This window comes from Ursus arctos, unplaced genomic scaffold (assembly GCF_023065955.2).
Source record: "Ursus arctos isolate Adak ecotype North America unplaced genomic scaffold, UrsArc2.0 scaffold_1, whole genome shotgun sequence".
NCBI lineage: Eukaryota > Metazoa > Chordata > Mammalia > Carnivora > Ursidae > Ursus > Ursus arctos.
The window spans coordinates 67,986,018-68,012,276 of NW_026622763.1; the positions used below are offsets into that span (position 1 = coordinate 67,986,018).

The following is a 26,259-nucleotide window of genomic DNA, read 5'->3' on the forward strand; positions in this document are numbered from 1 at the left end:
CCACAGGAACACCCAAAATGCACACACACACACACACACACACACACACACACACAATATCCGCTGGCTGGGGCTACCTTAGTTCACATGGTGTGTTATCCTACTTTCACTCTTGTGCACTTTTCTATATTTGACAACACTCATCTGACATCCCAAACATCTAAGGATTCTAGCTCAAAAATGCCAAGCAGAGCAGAAGTATTTAAGTATTGAAGAGAAGCTTGAAATGATGTAATTTTTTTTTTAAAGATTTTATTTATTCATTTGACAGAGACAGCCAGCGAGAGAGGGAACACAGCAGGGGAGTGGGAGAAGAAGAAGCAGGCTCCCAGCGGAGGAGCCCGATGTGGGGCTTGATCCCGGGACGCCGGGATCATGCCCTGAGCCGAAGGCAGAAGCTTAACGACTGCGCTACCCAGGCGCCCCGAAATGATGTATTTTTTACAAATGAAGGAAAACAGGTGTTTCTTTGCAATGCACAGTATCCCGTTAACTGAGACTCCTGCAGATAGGAAGAGACCGTGTGCTCCCTTTGCATGGTTCGGTAGTAGCTGCCATATCTCAGCAAGGGCGTGATTCGGAGACGCACGAGTTCCTGTTAACATGGCGTCGTGCAGAACAAAGATTGCTTGTATGTGACGTCTCCTGAGCAACAGGCAGAAAGGAGTCCACGTTGCAGACTATGATAGACAATGTCACAAAAATAAAAATAGAAAAATTATCTATAGTTGGAACAACTTTGAGTACTGTGAAGTCAATAAGAACACGGCCTAAAGACATGGAAGAAAGATAGTTGAACCTATGGGTTAAAGACCAAATAGTGAAAAACGTTTGCTCAAATGCCATCTTGTCAGGAAGGCTTTCTCTGACCATCTTACCTAGAATTTCACTCCTAATTCCTCAAGCCACGGTATTCTCTACCTGCCTTTTTTACACAATTCTTTTTTTTAAAGATTTTATTTATTTATTATTTATTTCAGAGAGAAAGAGAGGAAGAGAGAGAGGGGGGTGGCAAGAGCAGAGGGAGAGGAACAAGCAGACTCCATGCTGAGCACAGAACCCAATGTGGGGCTCAATCCTGGGACCCTGAGATCATGGCCTGAGCCGAAATCAAGAGTCAGACGATTAACCCACTGAGTCACCCAGACGCTCCTACTCTATTCTTCTTACTGTATCACCATTAGACATGCTATATACAGTATTTTAGGTATTTATCAGTTTGTTTCCTGTCAACCTGTGGCAATCTTAAAACATGGCTGCAAATTCTTAGACACTTTTCTCATAGAGAGGAAGGGTCTATGCCCTACCCCTTGATTCTTGGTAGGTATGGTGAGAATGACTTCAGAATCAAGGTCACAAAAGGCCACATAGCTTCTTCCTGGTTCACTGGAACTTGCCCTGGAGACTGAATGTCCTGAGGCAGTCATGCTGTGAGGAAGCCTTGGTCACACTGAGACATGGTGTCCAGTGCCAGCTGTAGCAACAGCTAGGCCGGGTTTTTGAGCCATACTAAACCAGGTGCTCAGAATCGAATGGAAACACAGAGAAGACTAAAAGGAACAGTCAGAGAAGGAGGAGGAAAGCCAAAAGGGTGTAACCGACTGGAGACCAAATAATGTATTTCCTAAAAAGTAGAAAAAAAAAAAAAAAGTCTTGACTGGAAAGATGAATGCACATGTAATTATAATAAATAATTACAATTCAGTGTGAAAGATGCTACAGTGACTTATTTCCGGACAGTTAGGGGAAATGAGAGGAGAGAGTAGTTAATTTTTAATGCAGAACTGTAAGTGAGGGCTCAGAGAAGAGATGGCGTCTGAGCTGCCTTGGAGGGTGAGCAGGTATTTGCCAGGCAGATGATGGAAGGAGAGGAATTGGACGCTTGGCTCCTCTTCTTTCCAACACTCAAACAGCTTTGAAGGCAGGGAAGGTCCATCCTTCTGACAACAGGAACCAACCGATAATCAACCGGAAGCATACACGGAACTATATAGTGCATTTTGGAATTGGGTAAGTTGAAACTACAGAGATAAAACTAGCAGGTTTGGGCAAGGCTGCAGATGGAGATCAGTGAGGCATTTTCCTTTTCTGGGCCTGTTCTCTCATCTGGAAAAGACAGGGGTTAGAAAGAAAAAAATGCAAAGTAGGTCATTCTCTCTTGTCAATTCTGTGATTCTAGTCCTTTCCTAACTCTGATCCTCTCAAAGTGAAACGGTCTCCATTCCCTCAAGTGTTCCTCATATCGTATGTCTCCCAAGACCTTTAACCACACCTGTGCTTCCTTCGCATGGATTCCATTTTGTAAAAGTCCACTGTAAAATGCCCTCTTTTGTACTAGACCTTGTGCTTCAACTGGGGCAGCCAAGGCTTTATCAGCTGTTTCCATCACATCAAAGGTTCAAGGCCTATTTTACGTCAACTCTTAATTAATTCACCCATGTACCATGTAGTGTGAGTTTATGCAATTCATTGAAACTAAATGTAGGACTTGACATTCTTTCATATTCAATTTATCTTCCTATTCCTAGAAGCATCTTACATCGTTAGTCCACAAATACTTGTTGAGTTGATTTTTGTTTTGCATTTTGTTTTAGGCTGTCGACAGGCCTTAACCAAAGCTCTTTGAATTTTTACTATTTTTATATTCTATAACCCTTAAGCTTTTCTACTTTAAAGGGTAATTTGAAATGTGTTAAAAAGACAATAGACCCAGAATGGAGTCACTCGTAGCTCTGAGTCACCAAGCCGAGCGATAACTTACTACAGTTTTGGCTCTCCCAGAAAGAGTCTTAAACCAGTCAGGAATCCCCTGATCAGCACTAGTTAGGGAATCTGCCTGAAGGACCCCTGCCCTTCCCTAAGGGAAAGCTCAACAACCCACCCACTTTCTGTGCGGTGTAACTTCCTTGTTTCCGCCCCCTTCTGGCTGTAAAAGTCTTTCATTTTGTGCAGCTCCTCGGAGTTCCTTTCTTCCCACCGATTGGATGCTGCCTGATTCAAATCGATGTCTGTTCAAATAAACTCTAAAAAAGTTTAATATGCCTCCATTTATCCTTTAACAAATGAAAACTTTGATTCTGCATTGTCTCTGAGTGTTGTGCTTCCTGTAAGTCAAAGAGAGCGTTTCTGTGTCCATAATGCATGTCACCGGGAAAAGACAGTTACCAGGCGTCTGCTCCCAGCCTTCTCCAATAACGAGTCAGCTGTGTCCCGCTCACAACCGTGCTAACCAGGCGAAGATCGCAAAGTACACTGAAAGCAAAAAAGACAGAGTCCTGAATGAGTCGATTTAACAACATTACAAATCATAATAGTCTTCAATGAAGGGTTCATAGGTACAAGTCCTCCACGGAGTAAGAGATGTAACATTCTGAATTTCCCTTTGGGTTCCTCTCTGGCCCAGGACCCCGTTGATACTAAGTACAGGGTTGAGTCTGAGATTTCAAATCAGGCTACCTTGCTTTCCGTAAAGATTTTAGGGGCGCCTGGGTGGTGAAGTCGGTTGAGTGCCTGACTCTTGGGTTCAGCTCAGGTAGTGATCTCAGGGTCGTGAGATCAAGCCCCACATCAGGCTCTGTGCTCAGCGTGGAGTCGGCTTGAGATTCTCTCTCCCTCTTCCTCTGCCCCTCCCACTTGTGCCCTTTTTCTCTCTCTGAAAGAAATAAATAAATCTTTTTTAAAAAGGATTTTATTTTATTTTTTAAAGAGTTTTTATTTATTTATTTTTGAGAGAGAGAGAGAGAGCATGAGAGCATGAGCAGAGGGAAGAGGCAGAGGGAGAGGGAAAAGCAGACTCTTCCCTGAGCAAGGAGCCCGATACAGGACTCAATCCTAGGATCCTGGGATCATGACCTGAGCCAAAGGCAGATGCTTAACCAACTAAACCACCCAGGTGCCCCAAAAAAGGATTTTAGAAGTTGTCGTGAACCAGCTTGTTCAAGACAGCTTCTGCGAGCTTAGGGAGAAAAGAGCCTCAGATTATAGCAGCAGCAGCAGCAGAATGGAAAACAGGAAGAACCAGGGGCCTCATCCTCATCGTTGGTCCGGAACGTCCTTTTTACCCCAGAAGCAGAGCCCATGCTCCCAAGGTCCCACCTCAGAGATGTTACTGGGTGCCTTCCCCTCCCCCTCAGCAGATGGAGGGGCTTAAAGAGGCGTAGCCAAGAGGGACAAAGGACTCTGATGATTGTATTTTCCAGCCATTTCTTCCTTTAATTCTGTGCTTTTCAAAAACTGCAGGAGTGACTGCATGTGAATAGACCGTTCTAATGGATGTCTGGTTACCATTAACTCTTTTCAGATTTAATCCATTAAGTGCCTACCATCGACCAAGGACACAATGCCCCACAGCGCACAGGGTCAACCATAAGAAATAAAACACAGCCTGAATGGGGCAGTGCAAGGAGAGAAATCCAAACAGCCTCAGACTGTAAAGGGCTCTTTGTAATTTTTTTTTTTTTTTCCATAAGGGAAGCTAAATCAGGAGCCCGATACTTGTGCTAATCTTTTTTCTTTCCTTTTTCTCTTCTCCCTCAGGAAGGAAGCCATTCAGGCGACAAGCAGGCTCTTATCCCTGCCTTCTTATCATTAACCAGAGGAGCCCGTGCTGGAGATGAGATTCGGAGCCGCGACCGGGAAAGGCTGCTTCCTTAATTGAGCGCCTCCCTTTTGAAGTCCTGTCTCCGCGGCGGAGCCTGGAGCTGGCTGGGTCTCGCTGGCCAACATCACTCGTGTGTAATCTCTCGCACACCAGAAGCAGATGCTCCACGACATGGAGCTTTTTTTTGGAAGGCCTTTAATAAGATTTCTCTGTCCTCCGCGTGTCGGGCAGGCGGAGGGAGGAACAGTTTTCAGAAAAGCCACTGATCAAAGGGTTCAAGGTTTTAGGCGTTCTGGGGCTTTCCTGCCAGACACCCTGCTTCAGGGTCTGCAGTGCCGGGGGTGTGCTCAGCACCCCGAGAGTGCTTGCTATCCTGTCCCTTGTCCTGCTTCCCTGCCCTGTCCCCATGGGCTTCAGGACCACGTCTCTCCAGGTGCCTTCAATTCAAGGAAATTGGAATTAGTATTCTTTGAGACTGCTTGATCTATTTGGGGCTATTTGGAGATAATACGAGGCTGTTGGGAACTCTGGTAGAATGTTCCATGGGTGAAGCAAACACCCCATTTGCAGTTGATTAGGAGGAAGGGGCTATTTTACAAAATCAGCCAAGCTCACGTGATGTTGGAGTTAATTAAGCTCTGAGTCCAAATATCCTCTGTAAACGAGGGTGATATGAAACAGGACAAGATCATCACGGGAATTAGATCATGGAAAACGCGAGAAGCCGCTAGCACACGTGTTCTGAAGGGCTCAGAAACGCTTATTATGATTTTATTACTAACCCTGTGGGTAGGAGACCCGCAGCCAGGGGACAGACCGTCTAAGCAAACTACAGAGTGACAACAGTAAAGCACCGAAGAGTCAGGGCTCTGGCAGCTGTTCCAACGCAGTCACACGGGGGTGAGGAAGGAGATCACTTCCAGTCGCCTGAGCTCTGTCGTCCGCTCGGTCACACCCGGGCCCGTGCCATACCTCTTTCCCACTTCCCACTCCATCGTCTCCAGGTCCATCAGCCCTTTCCTCCCTTCACCCTCTTTCCCCTTTGATACTCTGTCCCCACACTCAGCGAAACCCCAAACCAGGTCAACCTCATTGTGCGGATTTTTTCCCTTCTGCCCGGACGCTGAGTTTTACAGAGAAATGCCAAGGCTCAGACTGACAGCACCACAGCATCGTGGGTTCCAGCACCAGTGGGAACTGTCTCTATATGTCCCTACTTGACAATGCAAAGAAGTCCTGCTCCTCGGGTCCTCTCCACCTTCCTCCCACCTTCTCAGCACATGACCTGGCCTGCCTGGTTACTGAGCAAATCGAGGCTCGAGGCGAAGATCCCTCAGCTTCCTGCTCCTCTTCCTAGCACTTCGCTGCACCCGCATCCATCTCTCCTCCTCTTCTGTCTGCGGCACCGGATACATTGTTTCCCCTTGTTCTCAGGGTCCCATCTCTGGCATCCTGCCCTCGATGAGGCCTCCTAAATGCACCAAACCACATTCCTCTCCCGAGCTCTGGATCCCATTCGTTCCGGCTTCTGCCCTTACCCTCTCTTCTTCCCTTATGGCCAAGCTTCTGGAATATCATCTCCGTTCTCACTGCGCGTTCACTGCGAGGTCCAGCTCCATTCTCTATCCCTCCCCATCGAGGGCATCCACCTGCTGCTAAGCTGTATAGGCTCTTTCCAGGTGCTGGATTATTGATTTGGCCGCAGCATTTTCTGTTAAGTTCCCGGCAGCACTGGAGGCTGGTTGCCATGACAGCACTCCAACCTGGTTCTCCTCCTTCTCCAGTCACGCCCCACCTCCTTTGTGGACAGCTCTTCCCTAGTTTACCTGTCGCCTACACATTAACGGTCCTCCCTGGGTTCTGGCCTCAACCTTCTCCTCTCTCAGCCTTCTCCTCTCTCCACACATTCCCCCCGGTTATGTTCTCTTCACGCATGGCTTTAACCCCACCTCACTCCACCCCAGGCCACTCTCCTAAGGTCTAAAGGCACATAACTGCCTACTGGACATGTCTGCTTAGATGTCCCACAGGCACCTTAAAATCATGATCTTGTCACCAATTCTCAGATGCTCTTACCTAACCCCACTCTCATCCCCCAATATCAAATCACCAAAGACAGTTGATTCCACTCACTAATTTTCCCTCAGATGCTTCTGCAGCCCTTCATTCCACAGACACCTCTTACGTTAAGAGCCTCTATTCTAGCCTAGATCACGATAATGGCCCCCACCCCATGTTTCTGGCTCTGGTTTGCACACCCCAATCCATCTGCCACATTGTTTTCAGAGATTGCCTTCCCAAACCAGATTTAACTGACCCTCTCGTGGGTCCTTGATGACCTTCTTTAAAATCCCAAAGAGGTGGATCCCTACACCTGAGATATGATCCTAACCCTCCCTGGCTATAGGTCATTGGGTCAAGGGATGCACGTGATCCATGCTGATCCAAGCCGATTCTCCTAAGAATTTACAATGAGGTCCCAGAAGATTCTAGACCATCAAAACACTTACATTAAATGAGTGTTCTTTAGGTGATTTAAATTTTCTTCTTTATCCTTCCTTGTGTTTTTTTAAGCTTAAAAGAAAGAGCATGCAAAAAGGAAACTTAAAAAACTTTTTGCTGGTTTTAAAATAAAAACTCTCAGATTTGGTCTCTGTAGTCTCAAGTCAATTCTCATTTGATTGCTCACTTATTCTAAGCAAGAAGTACAGATTGACCATAAACAATAATATTTACTTTATGTTGTCTAGACATTCTCAGGTCATAGGAATTGAGGAATTCTTCCTCTTCAATGCCTCGCTTTCTTTCTTTCCTCCTCTCTTTCTCGTGGCCCCCTTGGTAAATCTTTGAGCTTCCAGGGGGTAGTGGTAGTGGCTGATTAAAAGCCTGGGCTTTGGAGGCAAACAGATGGCCAGACTACCTTTACCACCAACAGGGTAACTGAGCAATCTTTGTGTCCCAGGTTCTTCCTGTGTAAAACAGGATGGTAATGCCTATGTCACGGGGTTGTGGTCAAGTTTAAATGGCACTGTGTATATACAGGACTTGACACAGATTAAGTGTGCAATATGCAATATTACAGTAAACGTATTCTGTCAGCTCGCTGGGGCCCCATTATTCTTGATCCCCTCCTCCTGTTCCCCAGTCAGTCTTGGCTCTAACAGTCCTCATTTTTAAGAATGGGGACTCTGCGGCCTGGGTATGGAAATCACCCTTCTTTCCCTGGACACACCAGGCCCAGGCAGAGAATGAAGTAGAACTTGAGTGTTTCAGGAAGTGGTTTACAATCTTAGCCTAACATCCCAAGGAGAGCGAGGCACACCAGTATGGCCCTACATGATGGAGGCTCCCACCATCCCTCCAACCCCGACCTCCTACCCCCTGCCTACTGGCTCACTGCCTTCCAGTCACCCTGTCCTATGCGCCCTTCTCCATACCCACCTCGAACATCCCTGCCCCAAGACCTTCACCCCTGTTGTTCTCCCTGACGGAACAGTCCTTTCCCCATGGTCTCACCTGGCTGGCTTCTCGTCTTCATGTAGTCTGCCACCTAGATATTAGCCAGGCCTTCCCTGGACGCTATCGGAAACAGCTCTCCTTCCCCAGGTCGGCTCTGTCACCTGCCACAGTCCCTATCACTATCTATACTACTCTTAGGCTACTTGTTGGCCTCCTTGCGTGTAGGCTAACAAGGACAGGTTCTTTGAATGGTTCTTTGCTAGTGCCTGAAAGAGCGCCTGAAATAGAAGAGGTATTCAATAAATATTTGTAGACATCTAAATAGAATGATAGAACAACTACTGAAACACATGTAAGCAATATAAGTAATGATAAAAATACATGAGCTTGGGGGCTTGGGAGAGATGATGGGTTGGTATTGATAAAAAGAAAGGTAATCCAAGAATAGGAAAAACCACAGGAGAAGTCACATAGCCTAGAATGACTAAGACAAGTGTAGATGACAGTTTGAGAGACTGCCCCGACTAGTACAGAACTGCTTTCCTGAAGAAGAAAAAGGGATGAAGAGATGGTGATGGTGGTAGCGGCTGTGTCCGTGAACTCAGACTGCCATGTACGGCTGTATATGTCATGCACCACACAAGATGTATCACATCTGGAGTGTCGTTCACGTGGGGAAATTTTCAGGCATTTGTTCTACTGCTGCTTTTTCTCTCCTCCCTTTCTGGTACCCCCATTATGCCTATGTTGCTGCACTGAAAGGTGTGTCATAGTTCTCTGAGGCTCTGTCCATTTTTCTGCATTCTAGTTTTTCTCTTCTTTGATGGAATAATCTTTATCCATCTAACTTCAAGTTTGCGGATTCTTTATTCGCCCAGCTCAAATCTACTGTTGACTCCCTCTAGTGAATTTTCCCTTGCACTTACTGCACTTTTCAATGAGAGAATTGCCATTTAGTTATTTTTAAAGAATTTCTGTCCCTTTATTAATATTTTGTATTTGATAAGACATGGTCATCGTATCTTTCTTTTCTTCATTAAATGTGGTTTCCTTTAGTTCTTTGAATATCCATGTAACAGTTGTTTTGAAGTCTTTGTCTATTAAATTCAACATCTGGGTCCTATCAAAGGCAATTCTTGTTTCCTGCTTCTTTCCCCCATGTATGGGTTATACTTGCTGCTTTCTTTGCCTGTCTTATAATCTTTTGCTGAAAACTGGATATTTTAGTTTATGTGCTGTAGCAACTTGGGATACGGATTCCCTTCCCTCATCTCTGGGGATCGCTTCTGTAATTTGCTTGTTTATTTATTTACTGACGTTTATTTAGATTCCCTCTCTGTTTCCCCCTCCGCCCGTGTCGCTCTGCAGAGGGTGGAGACGAGTGTGTGAGTGTGCACACCATCCCCCTGGAATGACAGTGGGGGCTCTCTGTATCTCTTTCTCTGATCTGCCTCCGTTGGTACCGCTCTCAGCTGTTAGGGTCCACTGTTTCCTGGCTGATTGATGCATTGTTTCCCAGCAGTGCTCAGTGTGTAAATTATTCAACAGTCTGATCCAAGTAAATTTGGGCCCTTTTGCAGGGGTGGTTTTTGAGATTCGTTCTAATCCCAGAAAGTCAACTTCTTTAGAAAGGGCATTGCCGCTCCCTTTTCTTAAGGACGTTCTCTCCTGCTGGTCAAAATCTCTAAGCCACTCTACTGGGCGCTGGGTGGGGCAGCCGCCTTCCGTCTTCTCAGCTTGCTTTTTCTGGGGTAGAACCTCTGCCCTGTGAGTGAGTTGGGGTGAGGAGGATCAGGTCCCAGGATCCTTGGCCTTGCATGTTTGCAGGCAGAGCCCCTCCTGTGAGCGGCTGCTGGGTGATGGAAGAGAGCCCGCATCCTCTCAGCTTCACGCACCAGGAATTTAGCCTCTGCAACTCAGAGCTGGAGGGGATAAGAGATGATAAACTGGTGGCCTGCTTCTCCTGGTGAGATATGGTAATCCCTGATAGAGAGCTGAGGGGAGAGGGATCCCCATCTTTTTGGCCATACCTGCCCAGAGTGTTGTTTCCATCAGCTGAGCTACAGGGATGTTGGGGGGCTGGGGGAGGAGGGGGAAAGTGGGTTGTGGTTCAAATCCTATAGGATCTTTCTGGTTTGAAATAAAATCTTAATAGATTTTCTTGAATAAAGTTTCTTCAATTGCTGTATGCCTTTAGGACAATTTCCAGAGACTTTAAATATTAACTGTTGTTGTTTTAATAGTTTTTACCAGTTTGTTTGTTTCTCTGGAGTGGGGGGGTCTGTGGGGCTTCTCATGCTGCCATCCCAAAGTGATAGACCTCATTCACATTGTAGATACAGTAGATTTGCATATTTATAATAATAAACATTTTCTGGCAAATGGTTATGAGATATCTTATTCTAATAAACTCAGAATGTTTCAAAACTTTTTCCTCAGGTAAGAGTCAAGTGTCTTGAAAAAGCATGACTTTTTCTTTCTTTCTTTCTTTCTTTCTTTCTTTCTTTCTTTCTCTTTCTTTTCTTTCTTTCTTTCTTTCTTTCTTTCCTTCTTTCTTCTTTCTTTCTTTCTTTCTTTCTTTCTTTCTTTCTTCTTTCTTTCTTTCTTTCTTTCTTCTTTCTTTCTTTCTTTCTTTCTTTCTTCTTTCTTTCTTTCTTTTTCTTTCTTCTTTCTTTCTTTCTTTCTTTCTTTCTTTCTTTCTTTTTCTTTCTTTCTCTTTCTTTTTTAAGATTTTATTTATTTATTTGACAGAGAGAGAAAGCCCACAAGAGAGCACAAGCAGCGGGAGCAGTGGAGGGAGAGGGAGAAGCAGGCTCTCTGCTGAGCAGGGAGCCCGATGCGGGGCTCGATCCCAGCTCCCTGGGATCATGACCTGAGCTGAAGGCAGACGCCCAATCAACTGAGCAAAGCACATGCCCCAAAGCATGCCTTTTTCTAATTCGCACTAAGACTCCTTTGAGTCAAGCACTGATCATGGTGGTGAAGGTTACTATGGTGGGAGTGTAATATAGTGGGAGGTGGAGGTCATCCTGGTTACAACATGGTGTCAGGGCTGCTGCATTGGGCTGCGCAAATTATTTATTGTGCAAACGTAGGGACATCATAGATTTATATTTACAATCACAATTCTATTGAGTGTCTGTCATGTGTTCCTCCTGCCTTGTCCCACCCCTCTTTGCTCTGTGTCCTAAGAAGTGCACCTGTATGAATTGCCTCAAGGGCTGCCTTGCTATCTGTCTTCTGGTTGGATTCAGAGAAGACGGGGGCAAGAGGAATGTGAGGTGGGATAGGTCGCTCTCAGTTGACCCTCTACCGAAGGGTCACAATTCTTATCAGACGGCTCTTTCCATGCTGCTACCTTCCTCCAGGTTGAGATAACCACATCCTGCCCTTGAACCTTCAGGTGTAATGGGTGATAATGGTTCCTAGCCATTGCAGGCTGTGGAGTATTACACCCTCCATTGTTTCCCTAAATCCTGCCCATAGCTTTGTAAATTATCCAATTTGAATGTACCATCAGTTTCCTGATGAGACCCTGGCTGATAACAATTTTGCTGCAGATGACAGTCAAATATCTTGAGAACAGGGTGGTTTTTTCTATCTAGCATCTGAGCTAGCCAGCCTGGCGGGGTAAGGGTGGTGTAGGATGGCCATAGTGGTGGTTGGGGATAGCAGGGCTAATGAAATCATTTTGAATGCTAGGATAAGGCTAAGATATGCAATAGACAATATAGATTCATGGACATGTGGACAATGCTCTTTAAGAAAGGTTTTTTCTGGCAGCTTTGTGAAAAACAGACTGGGATAAAGGAGAACTTAAGAAAAAGAGGCCAACTAGAAAACTGCTGCTCTATCCTTGGAATGAAGCAGTGAGGACCTAGACTGGAAAAGGAAAGAAAGGAGGCATTCCAGAGACCCAACGCAGGGAAAAGGCAGAGCTTCCTGGTGAGTTGTGCTGGAGATAGAAGGAAAGAAAGGCAAAGAATAAGGAAAATGTAGTACTTATGGGTTAACTGGAGAGTTGAGGTAGATGATAGAAATAATAATAACAATGATTGTGTCTTAGATTTATTAAATGCTTCCTGAATTATGACAGCAAGTTTATAAGAGCTTAACAAATACTAATTTGCTTAATCCTCAATCAACTTTGTGAAGTAAATCTTATTATCTACATTATACAGATGAGGAAGGAAACAGGGGCACAGAGACCTCCAGTTACTTCTCCAAGGTCACACAGTAAGCAGCTTAGTGAGTGATTGATCTGAGATGCACACTCCACAGCCTGCGGCCTGATGTCGCTTGACATACGTAGGAAGTAGTGAGGGCTCGGGAACAGTGCTCCTAAATCAACTGTCCAAGTATCTTTACCCCAGGTGCCCACCAAGATGGCCATAATGAACGTCTTGCTTTTTCCATACTCACCTCCGAATGGAAGGCCCTCACCTTTCTTGCTATAACAACAACAGTAGCAGCAGCAGGAATAACAACAATAATACCACAGATCCTACTGGATTGCACTATATCCTGATAAACCCATTATAAGTTGAAAGTATCGTAACTCAAAAATGCATTTAATACACCCGACCTACCGAACATCATAGCTTCGCCTAGCCTACCATACATGTGCTCAGAACACTTACGTTAGTCTACAGTTAGGCAAAAAAATCTAATATTTTGTAATAAAGTGTTAAGTATCTCATGTGCCTTATTGAGCACTGTACTGAAAGTGGAAAGCAGAGTGCTTGTAAGTGTATCGGTTGTTGCCCCTCGCGACCGCCTGGCTGAGCGGGAAGGGCATCCAGCGGCTGCCCAGCATCACCCCACAGGTCGCTAACCCAGAAAAAGATCAAAATTCGAAATCTGAAGCACCATTTTCACTGAATGCATATGGCTTTCTCACCATCATAAAGTTGAAAAATTTTAAGTTGAACCGTTATTATTAAGTCAGGAACTGTCAATAATAATACCATAGTAATGGGTAGCGTTGAACGTCTATTATATGTTGTCATTGTTTGATGGGCTTGACATGTGTTTGCTCCTTAATCTTCAAGACAGCCCCACGAGGTAGGTATTATTATTCTCAACCACTAAAATGTACGCTGCAGGGAGCAGAGATTTCTGTCTGTTTTCCTCATCAGAATGCTACCGGGTACATTGCGGTGCTCAGCAAAGTGGTGTTGAGTGAATGAGCTTTACAGATGAGGAAATCGAGGCACAGCAAGGTCTGCGATGACACAGCCAGCACACAGTGGGGACAGGCTGGCGCCCCGTAGTCTGGCTTCCTAGGCTGTGTGGTATCAGTCACTCAAACTTAGTCTTTGAGCCCAACACAGATGGCACCTCCCCTGGGAAGCGGGAAGGAAAATTGATCTTTTGGGAAAAGCCTCCCAGTCCTCCCGCTTTCCCATGGGATGTCTCGGAAGCGGGGCTTTCAGCAAGAGCACCGATCATGTCGCATCTTGCTGCATCTTTAAATTCGCACTGCTTCCTTGTGCTCTTCCGCACCTCTCCATGGCCTCCGCCCTCAGTCTCTTCTGTGCTGCCCTCCTCTCATGGACTCATTTCGGATTCCCAGGATCACACTCCCACCCTCAGCCTTGCCCTTGATCTCCCTCAGCCAAATTCTGGCAGTGACAACTGTCCACGAAGCCACTTCCCCCCACTCCCTGGGGCCCGTTGTGCTAGCTCTGCAGAAGAAACGACTTCGGTTTCCATTTCTAGCAACCTTTGATCCTCTCCAAACTCTTTTTATAGTCTGCAACTTGCATTTCCTGTTTCCTCTCGAACTGGGAAAGGAGGTGGTGGAGGCTGACTGGGTGTGGTGAGCGAAAGGGAGGGCTGGCCCCACCTCCTTCCTGACTTCTCTCACGGCAGCGGCGGGAGAGGTCTAGCCATGAGTAATTATTAGACACCCATAGAAGCCCAGCAAGGCGTTAAGGTGAGCGTGCCTGTTGGGGAGGGAAGTATGGCCTTAGAGGTACGCTGCTGTTGCCAAGCCTTGTTTGGACCCACGCCTTAGAATTTAGCAACGGGAAAATGCCCACAGGACACGTAGCCTCATCAGACTTCCCAGATGGGCGCAGATTGTATCAATGATTGTATTCTGTTGAGCGCGGCATTTGCTATGACTTAATGTCCCACGAAGGAGCTGTGGGTCCAACAACTGATCATAATAACTAAAACCAAAGTCTAAATTTTTCCAATTGGAGGATTAGAATTCATTTCTGGAACCATGCATGTAGGAGGAAATACTGTGTGATATTTCATAAACCACAAATACTATTTTCTCTTTGGGGAAGAAATCAGTTCTTCGCAAGCCAGCTATGGAAGGCAAATTGCCTTCCGTGGTCTCCTTGCGATTCCTGGCTCGAAGAGCTTGTGACTCATAACCACAGACTTCAGCCTAAGCCCAGGCAGCCGCTTGGAGCGGAGATGAAGGTTATTACTGGAGGTGACTAACCAGCATGCAGCTGAGGTAGCGGAATCCGGTGCTGCTAAGGAGAAAAGATGACTCCTGCCTTTTCTTTTCCACAAACTGGAGGTTTTCTTTGGCAGATTCTCATCCTCTGCGAGAAACAGCAGACCTGCCTCTCCAGACATAACATTTCCACAAATGTAGAATTACAGAATGTTAGAACTAGAAATTTCCTTAGGGATAATCTACATCTTCTCAAATTACATAGAAAGAAACTAAGACAGAGAGACCAGGTAACTTCGTTTGTGAATAAAAGCCTGGGCTGATATCTGAGTCCAGGGCTTTCGCCGTGGAAGCGATATAGACGTCTCCATGGGCTTCTGAGAGTCTGGACTAGAGTGATTAGAGAGAAGAGAATATTCTTTTATGAATGATACTTTTGAGGTTTGGCAGTACTCTGATAATCGGTGACACTGAGCAGAGACAATGTCTCCAGTGCCATCCCGGAAATGACAGGAACACAAAGACCATGACAGATCCGTACAGAGTTGGAGCGTGACCTGGCCATGCTGGCCAGAGCGGGCCTCATACACAGTTGATGGTTTCAGCCTGCTGAGCGTGCAGACTGTGTGGTGGGTTGTAGCTGTCTCAATCTGTCTCACTGGGAACTTTGTTTCCCAAATCCCCTTCCTTGCTGGAGTCAGGGTACAGTTGGCCAGAAGTGGAACCCGCATGAGATTTGAAAAGCAGAAGAGGCAGGGGCCATTATTTTCTGCAGGTCTTTTTGGGGTTATATATGGTAACAGATGGACAACACTTATCCTCACTCTGCTCTGCATCCCATCCTTCCAGATCGCTGGCCGTGCTGACCAACGGCAGCCCTAAGCCTGCCACCAGCTCCTAGGCTATGGACCATAGAAGCAGCAGAGACAAGAGTTTCCCACAGATGTCCTCACGGCCCCACTCTGCAGTCCCCCTTCAATCGCCAGAATGGGTTAATTCCTCTATCTGATTAGTTGGTGACTCCTCTTGTCTTCCAACTCTCCTGCTCTTTCACATCTTTACTTCCCAGCTCCTCCCACCAATTCCTGTAAGAATTCCTTTATCCTGTAGGAGAGTGACTCTCCGGCTCCGGCTGAACCCTGAGTGCTTCCTGCTGGCTCCCCAGGAGGAGCCTGGGACAGGCCAACACACTCACCTCTCCTGTGCTTGGTAACCCACCAGGAAACCAGCATGACCGAGGAACCAGGAAGTGCTTTCAATGCTCACAGGCAAATGCATGTTGTCCGAACCTTCCTGTAGGACTCCTGAATGTCCCTAACTCTGACAGGAAAGGACGGTCAAGGGGATAAGGGAAGCTGAGAGCCATACAGCCTGGTGGACCTTAGCATGGGGACAATGCTTCTAGAATCCAAAAGCCTTTCCTAACTCTCGCAACCCCTCCAACCCTCTCCTATTGCTCACCTCCCCGCAAAGAACGGAGCTGTACTACAAGACATGATATCCTTGTTGTCTAATTGATCTGCAGAGCTGAAGACTGGCTTCCTTAATCTATCTTGACAGTTCCTATTTCCAGACCCTTCTGGGACCAGATAAGTTGTAAAAATCAATCTTAAAAGGACTGTGATTAACTGAACTTTTCCAACCCCTATAAAATATATAATTTGTAGCTTCTCACATTATTATTTTTTTGCCCTGTCACTTAAAAAATGAAATGACAGTGGTAAAAAGTGAGGATATCATTTTAATGAACTTTCTGGTGTCTAAGAAAAAAAGTCCCCAAATTTGAAAACTGCTAAACTCACCACATTTTGGCTGAACTCTAAATGGCAGAGGAAGGATGTGACTACATCTGACAGTAGGGCATTCAGTGATTTTTTAAAATAAAAATCTCCCTCTTTTCTTCCTTATTGGGTAATGCCAATTTTGCTTTTAAAACTGTCCACTAAAAAAAATCCCCAAAGTCCCCTGTACGTTGATTTAATTTTTTCAAATAGCTAAATCAGCAGTTTCTGAGAACACTGATAGGCAGGTTGTTGAACAGATGTTATAGAAGAAAGGATTGTCTGATCAAATAAAGTGTGGGAAATACCGCTTCATTCAAGAAAAGTGACAGAGTGCTTCCCTTCATTAGGAGCTGTGCTGCACACAGAGCAAAATCTCCCTGGTCCCAGCACAGTGAAATGGGCTTCCTTACTGGAAGATTCTTGAGGGTCTCTCCTATAACAATATGCATTGTGAATACCATGGGAAATTCTATGCCACATTTTCTCAACTGATTTGACCACTCTCCTCCTCCTCTCCTCCTCCTCTTCCTCCTCCTCCACTTTTTCTCTCCTGTCTTCTTTAAGCTTACAGAGTAGAAAAATTACACTTAGGGTATTTGTTTGTGAAAACCTGACCCAAATCAAATAAAATGCTGAGCCTATCTAATTTGTAAAGAAGAGTGTTTCTAAAAAGCAGCATTAAACTCTTGTCCAAGTTGAGCCTTACGTCATTTAAAAAAAAATAAAGTGAAGAGATGCTACCCATTTTTTATAAAATGAGCTCAGAGCATTGCCATTGTATTTGTTAGCAGAGCAAGGATGGATTTTGATGTGTTTATAACTTTAAGTGGAACAAATGTGTAATGTATGTGCTATAGTGGTGATAATTCACAAGCAGAAAAACAACAAGCAAATGCTGGAATTAGGGCTCTGTTCATAACTTCTGTCGTAAAACATTTAATTCAGTACAACTTGATGACATGTAGTAGAGGAGGAAATCTGGGTCTGGATTAGTCTTTGGGAATTATCATCCAAGTGCCTGTCAATACCCATTCAAGGATTAACTTCTCTGGTACTTTTGGAGAAAAGGGAGCTTGTCTCGTTTCTGCTCTAGGGTGGGTCCAAACCAGCCTACTTCTCCAGTGTGCCCTGGTGCACCACTCACTTGGACCCCACTCACCTGAATCCTGGTCCTCGAGGGTTCTGTCACACCCCTCCCCCTCCCCCCCACTATCATGCTGCTGCCACTGGCCTTGGCTGAGAGGGGCTCCAGGCAAGGCTGCCACACTTGATCATTCTGTTCCTGAATTTCCCACTGTGCTGTTGCTGTTGGATGAGAAGGGTCTTTTTTTTTTTTTTTTTTTTTTAAGGGTTGGAGTAGCTGAGGGTAGAAATGAGATTTAGATATTGCTCTCTTAAAACTCCTTTGCCATTTTATCATGGGGAATTTTTAACCTCCTCAAAACCCTGGATTACCTCTATCTTCTTTGCCTTCTCTTTCTTTCCTTCTTTCTTTCTTTCTTTCTTTCTTTCTTTCTTTCTTTCTTCTCTTTCTTTTCTTTCTTTTCTTTTCTTTCTTTCTTTCTTTCTTTCTTTCTTTCTTTCTTTTTCTTCTTTCTTTCTTTCTTTTTCTCTCTTTTTTAAAAGTCAAGTATATTGAGGTGTAATTTACATATGACAAAATTCACCATTTAGTGAGTAACAGTTTCATGACTTTTGACAAATGCTACAGTTGTGTGACCATGACTGCAATCAAAGAACATTTCCATGACCCCCCAAATACCCAATACTCCCTTCTAGGCGCCCACTCACCTTACCCCCAGCCCTTGGCTACCACTGATGTTTTCTGTCTCTGTATCTCTACCTTTTTGAGAATGTCACAAAAAAGGATTGAAAAGGAATCATACAGTATATGGTTTTACTTACTTAGCATCATGCATGGGAGATTCATTCATGGTTTTATGTGAATCAGTGATTTGTTTGTTCCTATACTGAGTAATAGTCCGTGGATGAGTGTACCGTGGTTTTCTCTTCTGATCCACTTGCCCGTTGGAAGGCATTTGAACTGTGTCCCGTTGTTGGTGTTTATAAGTACAGTCACTATAAACATGCACGTGCAGCTTACATGTGAATGTAAGTCTTCATTTCTCTCGGGTTAATACTTGGGATGAGATTACTGAATCATGGGGTAAGTGTACATTAAACTTTGTAAGAAACTGACAAACAGGTTTCTAAAATGGCTGTAGTATATTGCGTTCCCATCAACAATGGATACAATTTCCAGTTGCTCCCCGTCCTCACCAGCACATCGTATCGTTAGGTTTTCTTTAGGCAATTCTAACAGTGGTATCTTATCACGGTTTTAATTTGATTTTCCTCATGACCAATACTTTGGCACATCTTTTTATGTGCTTATATGCCGCCCATATATCTTTTTTGGGGGAAGTGTCCCAATCTTTATGCATTTTTAAAAAATTGGACGGTTTGTTTTCTCAATGTTGAGTTTTCGAGGTTCTTTATAAATTCTGGATATAAGTGCTTCTTCTTCAGACGTGTTTTGCAAATATTTCTCCCAATCTGTGGTTTGTCTATTAATTTCCTTAATTGTCTCTCTCAAAAAGAAGTTTTAAATTTTGATTGACTCTAATTTATCATTTTTTTTTCTTTTATGGATCATGCTTTTAGTGTAGTAGTTAAAAATATTTTGCCCAACTCAAGGTTGCAAAGATTTTCGGCTCATTTTCTTCTAGCAACTTTATAGTTTTAGGCTAATATTTAGGTTTAGATCCATTTCTGTATATGGTGCAAGATATGGATTAAGGTTTACTTTTTTCCATATGAATATCCAATTGTTTCAACCCAATTTGTTGAAAATACTATCTTTTCTCACTTAAATTACTGTATTAAGGTTTTCCAAAGACTCAGAACATATATATATATATATATATATACCTTATTATGAGGAGTTGGCTAATTCAGTTATGGAGGCTGTGAAGTACCACCAGCTGCTGTCTGCAAGATGGAGCCCCAGGGAATCTGGTGGTATAATTCTAGTCCAAGCCCAAGGCCTGAGAACCAGGACTGCAGATGTTGTTAAGCCCCAGTCTGAGAGCAGATGTTTCAACTCAAGTACTCAGGCAGTGAGGAAGAAAATTCCCCCTTCCTCTGCCTTTTTGTTCTATTTGGGCCCTCAGTGGATTGGATAATGCTCACCCACATTGCAGAGGGCCATCTGCTTTATTCAGTTGACCAATGCGAATGCTAATCTCTTCCTAAAATAACACTCACAGACACACCTAGAAATAATGTTTAACATGATTTCTGGGCACCCCATGGCCCAGTCAAGGTAACACATAAATTTAACTATCCGGATTAATCTTTGGAATCTTTTCCAATACTCAATTGACCATATATGCGTGGTTCCATTTCTGGACTCTATCCTGTCCCATTGAACAGAATTGTGTCTTAATTGTGCCTCTTAAAGAGAAGTTTTAAATTTTGATTAATTTTAATTTATCAATTTTTCTCCTTTTATCTATTACAGTCTTGATTGTTACTTTATAATAATTCTTAAAATCAGATAGTTCTTTTTTTTTTTCAGAATTGTTTTGGCTTTTCTAGTCTTGGCTTTTACATATAAATTTTAGTATTAGCTTGTCTATTTTTACAAAATGTCCTGCTGTGATTTTGATTTACGTTGTCTCTTAGGATAAATTTGGGGTGAATTAATAATAATATTGAGTGAATAATTTCTCCATTTACTTAGGTCTTCTTTAATGTTGTTCATCAGTGCTTTGGAGCTTTCAATATGCAAATGCTCCACATATTTTGTTGGATTTCTACCTAAATCTTTCATGTTTTTCAATACATTTATAAATGATTCATATAAAAAATTCAGTTTCCAATTGTTCATTCTTAGTTTATTCAAATACACTGATTTTTGTGTATTGCCCTTGTATAAAGTGCCACTTTGCTAAACTTGCTCATTACATACGGCACATATTTGGAGATTTTGGGGGGTTTTGTATGTAGATTGTCATGTCTGCAAATAGAGACACCTTTCTTTCTTTCTTTGCAATCTGTATGCTACTTTTCTTCTTGCCTTATTGTAGTGGCTAGAATCTCCGGCAGATGCTGGTAGTAGTGGTGAGAATGAACATTCTTGCCTTTGTCCTGATTTTATGCGGAAAACAATCAGTCTCACCATTAAATGTGATGTTAGCTGTAGGTTTTTAAATGATGCTTTTTATCAGATTAAGGAAGTTCTGCTCTATTCTTAGCTTGCTAAGAGTTTTTAGAGTAAGTAGTAATTTTGTCAAATGCTTTTTCTGAATCTATTGAAATGATCATGGGTTTCTCTTCCTTGGTCTTTTTAATATGGTGAATAACATGACTGGTTTTGAAATATTGAATTGTATCTCTAAGATAAACCCCATTTGGTATGATGTATCTTATTACTAGATTCAATTTTCTAATATTGTTTCTTTCAGTTTGTGTGTGTGTGTGTGCGTCTTAGTTTGGACAACTTCTGTTGAGCTCTCTTCAATTTCCTTTATTGTTTCCTTAGTTATATTGAGTCCATCGATAGCCCGTTGCTGTTATTCTCCATTTCTGAGACCATGGTTTCTATTTCTAGTATTTCCATTGGAGTCTGTCAATAGTTTTCTCATCTCTGCTGAAACTCTATCTATTCATGTTGTCCATCCTTATCACTAGACTCTTTGAGATATTAATCCCAGTTATTGTCCAGTATTCCATGTCATCTTTGAGTCTGGCTTTGGTGATCACTTTGCCTTGAGGTTTGTTTTCCCTTGCTTCCCTCCACCACCCCTTGTAATTTTTTTTTATTGAATTCTAGATATAATGTATAGAATAGGAAAGACTGAGGAAATTAGATTCATGCCTGAAAATGAGTGTGCCTCTTCTACTAGGTCCTCCATGTGGGAAGTTGAGGCCATCTGGTCAGAGTTTCATGGGTTTGGATTGTATCATTGCTGTGGTTACCTACACTCTTTCACCGACATTAGATTCCTTTAACATGATCTTGTGCTTAGGGTAGATACTGGGTGGGTAGAGGGTATTTCTTAATGCTCTTTTATCCCCACCCTCAGCTTATGTCTTGGGTATCTGTACCCCAGGTGAATCTATTCATGCCCTTCTCCTCTCTCACCACTAAACGGCTGTTGCTTGTTATTGAGTGCTTGCGAGCCGGCTGCTGATGGGAATCAGAGGCTGGTCCTCTGTTATCGTGATCCAACCTCTGTCTTAGGTAAGCCCTGTGTCACTGGATCTTGGGGGTCAATATTTTTCAGTGCTTCTGCCTCTTCTCCCACTGGCAGGCAAACTTTACTTTGTATTTTTGAAGGGCATTAGAAGAGAGAGAATTCCCTGTCCCTCCCCCAGTGATAGAAGATATCAAATGGCCTGGGCCCAGAATGTATCTAGGGGCGAGCTTTGTCTCTTCCATTCCCCCACCCCCTTGGGTCTTCATCTATGCCCTGGGAGAGAGAGATTTCTTTCTATTGCCCCAGCAGCTTCAGAGTAAATAGTTCATAGTATTTTTTGGGAAGCCAGAAAAATAGACTTTCTAACCAAAAACTATGCAACTAGGAACGATGACTTACCAAACTGTAGGCTGTTATAGATGCAGCATGACTGAGATTGCTCCTTGCAGCACCTATGATACCAGAGCCCCACCATAGTGGACTGGTAAGAATCAGATGCTTTTATCTCCCTGGATGCCAGCATATCAGCCACGGTGCTCACGTCCACACCATTACATCCACTTAACCAAACCAAGGTCATATGCCTCTATCCTAGCTGCAAATACATCTCTGAAATTGACTTTTCAGTTTCCAAAAGTGGGGCCACCTGCATACCCCAACACCAGTTATTTGGCAAGAAGACTGTGATTCGTTCTTTGGGGCAGGGATATTCTCTCTACCAAATCTGAGAGTTTCTTAGGAAGATATGAGGGGAAAAGGTGTGGGATTGGCAAATGATATTTATGCAAATAGTTGGGCACTAACTACATAGCTGGGGATGCTCTAATTGCTCTAATTGCTGGGGATACTTCAGTGAACCAAACAAAAAAATACTCCTCCCCTTGAGGAGCTTACATTCTAGTTGGAGGGGGGCAGGCATTATTAATAGGTTTAGAGTATGAACATTTGTCATGTAGAACGTGGTAAGAGGAGAATTCGAGTAGGGGATTGGGAGTGTAGGAGTTCACCATGGAAGGAGAGCTTAAGAGAGACTTTTTGAAAAAGCGAAATCTCAGCAAAGGCGAGGAAGAGAGCCGGTGCCTACCTGGGAGCAGCGAGCCAGAGGCAGGGGAGAGCCAGGGCACAGGCCCTCAGGCAGGAGTGCCCTACCTGTGCAGGGGACAGCAAGGTGGTCAGTGTGGCTGCAGAAGAGTGAGGGGGACTGGCAAGAGGTGAGCTCAGTGAAGGATTATGTGGGGTCCATGCCCATTTTAAGGACTCTAGGTTCTAGAGGGTGAAATAGGGCCTTTTTGCAGGCTTTTGAGCCGAAGAGGAATGTGACCTGAGTTTTAAGAGGATCATTCTGACTGTCGTGTTGAGAATAGACTTTTGGAGGCAAGTGAGGGAAATAGGGGTATCCATTAGGCAGAGGCAAAGGTGATCGGGCCAGCATGACACAGTGGGGGATGGTGAGCGGCGGTCCAGCTTGCCGTGTGTAGTTAAGGCAGAGCCAGCAGGTAAGGGATGTGAAATCGGAAAAAAAGAACACAGTCAAGATGACTCCAAGGTTTCTGTTTGGCAGCTGGAAGGGTCACCCATTGGGATGGGAAGGCTGTGGGTGGGATGAATTGGGGGGCAGGGGGCAAGGAGCAGAAGGTCATTTTGGAGAGGCAAGTGTGAGATGCCTTTTAGACATCAAAAAGAAATGTCTCATAGGCAATTGGGTGTATAAGCCTACAACTTGGATGAAAAATACGGGCCAAGGATATAGATGGTCTCCTAGTGGAAGTGGCAACTGGCGATAGCTTTTGCATTAAACAGGAGTGTTCCCCCGCTCCTGGTATAAGGCCTCCAAATTAATAAAAATCCTTTGATGCTTTCCAAAAGCAAATGTCATTAAAACACATTAAGCACATTTTTCAGACATTAAAATACATTTTTAATTGAGAGATTTAATCAAGATAAGATAGCTAAGTTAAGACAAAGAATTATTATTATTATTTTTTAAAGATTTTATGTATTTATTTGACAGACAGAGACAGCCAGCGAGAGAGGGAGCACAAGCAGGGGAGTGGGAGAGGAAGAAGCAGGCAGGACTCTGGGATCACGCCCCGGGCCGAAGGCAGACACTTAACAACTGAGCCACCCAGGCGCCCCAAGACAAAGAATTATTAACAGAAATAAGGCTTTGTTCATTATTCTGCTGTTTCCCTAGCTGAATTTCAAAGGGAGGCAGGATGTTGAACTATTAAGTGTGTGAGCTCCGGCATGAGACAGACCAGGGTTTGAATCTAGCCTCCAGCATTTATTAGCTCTGTGGACTTGGCAAATTATTTAACCTTCGTGAATCTCATGGTCAGGGGTAATTGTAGCACCTACTGTCATTAATATTTTTAAAATAATACTTTTACCTAGTGCCTGTCAGAGTGCCTGGCAACTCATTTATTCATTCATTCATTCACCTATGATGGGAGAGGTGATAAGCATGTGCCGTGAACAATGCAGACTGTCCCTGTCCTCGTGGACATTTCAGTGTAAAAAGCAAGCAGTTTATAAAAGAAGAAGCCAGAATGCCCAGTAAACTTGTGAAAACCTGCTCAGTCTCACTGATGGGAAAAAAGGCAAATGGAACTCACAGAGACATATCACTTCACTCCCATTAGATTGGGAGTTGGTAATAATACCCGAGTTTGGTGAGGGCAATGGGGGAAGCAATAGGTCTTTTTCCAGTGAAAGGGGGAATAAATTGTTCAGCCACTCTGGGGATCAACCTGATGCTATTCTCCGTGTACCAGAGAGACTCTCACACATGCACTCTGGGCAACATGTACAGGACATTCACAGCAGCACTGTCGTGACAGCAAACAAGCAACAGCAACCTACGTGTCCATCAGGAAGGGTTTCCAACAACGGAATCATTGCAGGATTTAAAAATAAAGCTGTGTAGGTCAGTGTGGCAAATCCGCCCCCCGCCAAAAGGATAAAAATGCAAGTTGCAAAGCCATTATTCTTTGCCTAATTTAAACACCACATAAAGCAATATTACGTGTTCTTACATAGTAAAATGTTAACATACATATGGGAAATATACACACAAGAGTGGCTACCTCTTTGGAGGAGAAAGAGTCATGAAATGGATGGGGTGAGTAGGGGAAGTTTAGCCACATTTGGTGGTGATGATTTGTTTCTTTAAAAAAAAATGAAACAAACATGACAAAATGTAAGCATTTATTAAATCCAGGAGCTTATGCAAATGCTATTTTATGTACTATTCTGTATATTTTAAATATCTCATAATTAGGAGCTCCTGGATGGCTCAGTCGGTTAAGCGTCTGCCTTCAGCTCAGATCATGATCCCAGGGTCCTCTCTGCTCAACGGGGAGCCTGCTTCTCCCTCTCCCTCTGCCTGCTACTCCCCCTGCTTGTGCTCTCTCTCTGTCAAATAAAGAAAATCTTTTTAAAAAATTCATAATTAAACATTAAAATGTCGTTGTGGTAAAATACACAGAACAAAATGTACACTTTTAACCATTTTTAAGCGTACGGTTAGGCAATATTAAGTGCATTTACATCGTTGTGGAACCATTACCACCTTCCATCCACCAGTCTTCAGAACTCCCCTCCGCCCAGTTTTACTGAGATATAACTGATATGTAACATTGTATTAGTTTTGGGTGCACAACATCATGATTTGACAAATGTGTATATTGCCCAGTGTTTACCACAATAAGTCTAGTTAACTTCCGTCACCTCACATAGTTACAGGTTTTGTTCTTGTGATGAGAGCTTCTAAGATCTATCTCTTAGCAACTTTCAGATATACAATACAAATATACAACATTTTTCATGGTACCAAACTGAAACTCCATACACGTGAAACACTAACTCCCAACTCTGCTTTCCCCAGGTCCTGGCAACCGCTAGTCCGCTTTCTGTCTCTGTGAACTTGACTGCTCGACGTACCTCACATAGGGGGAGTCCTACTGTATCTGTCCTCTTGTTACTGGCTTACTTCACTTAAAATAATGTCCTCAAGGTTCACCTACATGGGAGCGCTTGTCAGAATTTCACCCGCCTCCTTTAGAAGGCTGAATACGATTTCATTGTCTGTGTTATGTTTTGTTTATCCACTCATCCCTTGATAGACATTTGGGTTGTTTCTACCTTTTGGGTCTTGTGATATAAACATTTAAAATCAAAATTAAAAAAAAATAAAGAACAGGAGAGTTATAGACACAGAAGAGGTAAATAAAACAGAATTTTACTTAGTAAGAATACCTGGAGATATGCTGTTACCACGCCAAGTCTGTACCCATGGATCTGGGTACACCCACGGCAACGAGGAGCACACGTGAAGGCACCTTGCTGTGACTCCCAGGGCCCAGTGGCGTCGACAAGTCAGGCCAGCTGACCGGCTGGTGCGTCACAGGCGGGGCTGGCCGTGGGCGGCAGGGGCCCCCCGCAAGCCTGGCTTCTGCACCCGCCTCTCCTACAGCTGCTTCTCCCCATACATGTGATGTTCTGGCTCAAGTCTAACAGTTTCCTTCTGGAAGCTGACACAAGTCAAGAAAGAAAACAGTCCCAGGCAATTGGCCAGTGGTAAGTATTTGGACCGAGAAGTGTTTTGAGTCCCATGCTAGCAAGCTGCTGGCCGTGGAGGCAGCCCCGATGGCCGATCCTTGCCCACAGCCCCGTGTCTTCTCATCACACTCATCAGTCCTGCTCTTCTGAGTGGTTCCAGATGCCCTCGGCCAGGGGCTCCTCAGGCTGTTGGAAAGCATTAGACCGCTCCCTCCCCACCAATGGTACTCAGAA

At 44.0% G+C, this 26,259-nt stretch overlaps 1 long non-coding RNA gene across 1 annotated transcript; it reads right to left on the reverse strand.

Annotated features, from left to right (window-relative positions):
- Positions 1-442: 442 nt before the first annotated feature.
- Positions 443-25,922, reverse strand: LOC130541935 (uncharacterized). The gene is made up of 3 exons (XR_008956066.1): positions 25,723-25,922; positions 3,166-3,252; positions 443-680 (listed from the first exon to the last, which is right to left on the reverse strand). It is a non-coding gene; the product is annotated as an uncharacterized LOC130541935 (long non-coding RNA).
- Between the last annotated feature and the right edge of the window lie 337 nt (positions 25,923-26,259).